Raw genomic sequence first — 3,989 nt, 5'->3', positions numbered from 1 at the left:
GTATCCCCTTAGTGCTTCATTTTAAGCTAATAAATTCCGCCCTTTTATTTAAAATATTATAAGATATCAATATAAAAACATAACGCCCATCCTTGTTGCGGACTGACGTCGGTCTTTTAAAAGACTTATTCCAATGCGCACGTCCAAACTAGCACTAATAGCCGACGTTGGTAATGGGGGTCAAACTCCTGAACTCTCTTCCTTTCCAAAATGTTTCTTCGGTTGAAAAAAGACTTTTCCGTAACTATTGTCTTGCTTCAACGACTGAATTTTGCTGGAAACGGTAAAGTTCCTTCTTTGTTTTATTCCTCCCTCAGGTCATTTTTGTTCCCCATATAAGATCTGTCTGAAATCAAAATTTTATATAAAATAAATTAACATCCACAATACGAAATCAATATCATTAGATGCCTCGTGGCTTTAATTTTCACATTGTATAACTTTAGTATGGTAGATATTAATATATATTTTATATGAATATGACTAAACTTTTTAAAGTTTGACTTCAGACAAAATTTATATGCCGAGTAAGAAAGGACCAAAGGGAGTATTAAAATTATTAGTCTTGCTCGATCCACACACATGACCACAACCAACCTCCTAGCCGAGACAATTGTGTCGCATGACACAAGTCAGCAAAAGTTGAGAGCTTACAAAATTCATGACTTCCTCAAGCCTATTCAACAACCTGAAAGCCTTTGTGAAAAAAACAATCTGAAAGCCGCCTCGCTAAAATAAAATGAAATGAAAGTCGGTGGGATGATTCCAAGGCCTTTTGCGCAAGTCGATCTTATGAACAAACTCGGTTTATTTGCCATTTCTTGAAGGATGAAGGAAGCTTACAATACTAGATGGAGTATATGGCATGCGGACATAATACATTGGGGAAAAAACAGGAAATAAAGCACTCGCACACATGGAATGGAAGCTTATAACTGATTCAGACTGGCATCCATTAGCGGGCAGCATGTCATCAAGGAAGGTTCAGAGCCACAGGGCACCTGCCTGCCTCAGGAGCGGCACGAGCTCTTCGGCGATGTGCATGGTAATGAGTCGGTCCAGCCCACCCAACAGCCTACCTCCGACGAACACCACCGGTAAGGCGACGTCGGTGACCAACTTGGTGTTGTCGTCCTTGGCCCGGAGCGCGTACACGAGCGCCGCAGGGTCGGCGTCGTAGCTGACCTCCAGGGCCGCCGGGTTCACGCCCTGCCGCAGGAGCAGGTGCCGGGCGACGACCGCCAGGCAGCACTCCGGCCGCCCCACCACCACCACCGGCCTCTCCTGCACCGTCCTCCGCACTTCGTTGGTGCTGCTGACCATCTTACTCGCCGTCGCCGTCAGCCACGGGACTTGGCGTTCGTGCCCTTGAGATTGACGAGCAGTAGTGTCAACTGGAGGTGAGGGGTGTGTGCCCTTGAGGGGGCTGTGGAGGTCAGAAATATGGGTCGGGGAGGTGCATAGAGCACGAGCATTAGGTCAGCTTCGTGGTCCTGGCGTGCCACATGGCACATGCATGGACCTTTACTCCTTTATTGTACGTATTAATTATAAAATATACTCTAAACATAGGATATATCACTCCGACCCAAAATAAATGTCTCAACTTTATACTAAAGTTAATATAAAGTTGAGTAGGAGGGAGTACAACGCTTGTACACAAGGAAATACACACTGTCACTCATACGCGCTCACTACAAACTAAATCAGAGACACGTACCGTAAGCTTTTCCTTGTTGATAGAGACGTATATCGCATGCACACACACATGACGTCCAATTCGGAGTTTGACATATCCTGACGGACATGGCATGCGTACCACCATGCCCACTCACGTTATTCTGATTATACTTAAATTAGTCGGAGTACTTAGTTTTCACCATTTGTGGCCAATAGTCATCCATATGACAAATAGTACTCCTTCCGTCCCAAAATAAATGTCTCAACTTTGTACTAACTTTATATTAGTTAATATAAAATTAGTATAAAGTTAAGACATTTTGGAATGGAGGGAGTAATAATTAGCGCTCTATTTTAGCAGTGGAGTCACAATTGCTATTTGGGAAACTACTAGAGCATTGTCTTTCCTCTAAAAAAGAAACATCTGTCCAAGAAACAGATAAAAATGCCAAACTTCCAATCTTCGTAACCGGCCATGATTTTTTTGAACATGTCATATCTTTTCTTAAAAGAAAAGAAACACCCATGCGATGGAGTACTGGTATAAGGCCAGAAAGTCTGTTGCGTCACGTATATCACGTACACCAAGTTTATTAGCGGACGTGTGTTAAAAAAAAGTTAATTAGACGCCACTGCCATCATGATCACTTGAAAATCAAGTTTTCGCCGTTTACATCACGTCCGTTTTTGTATAGTAGACTGGAGTACGTAGTGAATCCATTGCTGTTGCTGCTATCGATCTAACTAATGGCCGCTAGTTATACAAAGAAACGAATTCTTAGCCTTCTAGCTCTTGACGTATTATTTTCGTCGACAACTCATCTGACTTTCAGTTTACTAGGAGTGTTGGTCCAAAGGCATCGAACAACCTATAAGACTTCGGTGCTGCCAAAGGGCATGCAGCGACATCATTGCTCGTTGTGATGTTAACACAGTGTTTGGTGCCAATTTATTCTTACTTTCTTATTTTAGAAGTGGCACTTGGTTACGGTGTTGGTTTATCTGCAATCCATCATCTTCCAATGCATGCAAATAAAATACCTTTCTTCATCACTAGGCCTTACAAACTCATGCTAACAACTTCGATCCCGGCACATGATGATTTCTCCGTCGGTGCGTGGAGAGTCAATAGGAGTTGCATATTAGTTACCAGAGAGGAACAAAGCCGGAGATTGACGTGATGTTTGTTGCTGGTGAGTATATGTGTTATGTTCATATTATGTATTGAACTCGTTTCTTAGTTTCTTGTATAGTTAAGGTCTATAATCTATCTTTATACATCACATATACGTGCTTATGCACGAAAAGCAACACATCGTGCAATTTACATATTCTACACGGTATCAATTTCCGAATTCTAGCCTTCCGCCACCGCCACCACGCGACTCCTCCGCGCCGCCGCCGCCGCTTCCCAGCCGCCGCCGTCCGCACGCTTCCCGCGCCGGCCGCCGCTCGCGTGCTATACTAGCAGCCCCGCCAGCCGCTGCCCGATCGCATCGCTGGCCTCACTGCACCCGCATCGCTAGCTCCAGCCGCCTGCCGCCGCATCCATCGCCGGCTCAATCCAGCCGCATCCATCGCTAGCTTCAGCCGCCCGGTGCGCATCCATCGCTAGCTCCAGCCGCACGGTGCACATCCACGTACGTGCATGCAAGCACGATGCACATACACGTACGTGCATGCAAGCACGAGCAATCAACCACATCAACAACATTCGACGTGGACGGCGCCGCGCAGCTAGCGAACGCCCGAGCAATCAACCACATCAGCACATCCGTACGAAAAACTCTTTCGCCCCGATGGTGTCCGACCCGTCCACCACTGCCTTTGCCGTCCCGCCGACGACGCCCTCTGACGCGGCTCTTCCGCCGGCATACTACGACACGGCCCCACCACCGCTAGCGTTCTCCGGCCAGTTCTACTACGGGCCCTCTGGCACGGCTCCGCCGCCAGCGTCCTACGGCGCGGCCCCACCGCCGCCGCCGCTCTTCGGCCAGTCCCGCTACGGGCCCTTTGGCGCGGCTCCGCCGCTGGCGTCCTACGGCACGGCCCCGCCACCGTCGGCGCTCTTCGGCCAGTCCGTCGTCGCCTCGCCGCCGGCGCCGCCTCTGCCCGTCGAATCCTTGCTGTGCCCGTTTCCACGCACGAGAATCCTACATACGGGGCTCCGCCCGTGTACGGGTCTCACGGGTACTGGTGGGGGTCATCGGCAAGCCAGCACCCGTCCACTGGGCAGTAGCCAGCCGTTGCTCAGCACCTGCAGCATCTGTCAGCGGGCCAGCAGATTTTTCCGGCGGGCCATCCGGCCT

At 48.7% G+C, this 3,989-nt stretch overlaps 1 pseudogene; it reads right to left on the bottom strand.

Annotated features, from left to right (window-relative positions):
• Positions 1–793: 793 nt before the first annotated feature.
• On the bottom strand, positions 794–1,514 carry LOC119359101 (annotated as a pseudogene).
• Between the last annotated feature and the right edge of the window lie 2,475 nt (positions 1,515–3,989).

Source organism: Triticum dicoccoides, chromosome 2A (assembly GCF_002162155.2).
Source record: "Triticum dicoccoides isolate Atlit2015 ecotype Zavitan chromosome 2A, WEW_v2.0, whole genome shotgun sequence".
Classification (NCBI taxonomy): Eukaryota; Viridiplantae; Streptophyta; class Magnoliopsida; order Poales; family Poaceae; genus Triticum; species Triticum dicoccoides.
The sequence above is the reverse complement of the archived record's forward strand: the minus strand, read 5'-3'. Positions and strand labels throughout refer to the sequence as shown.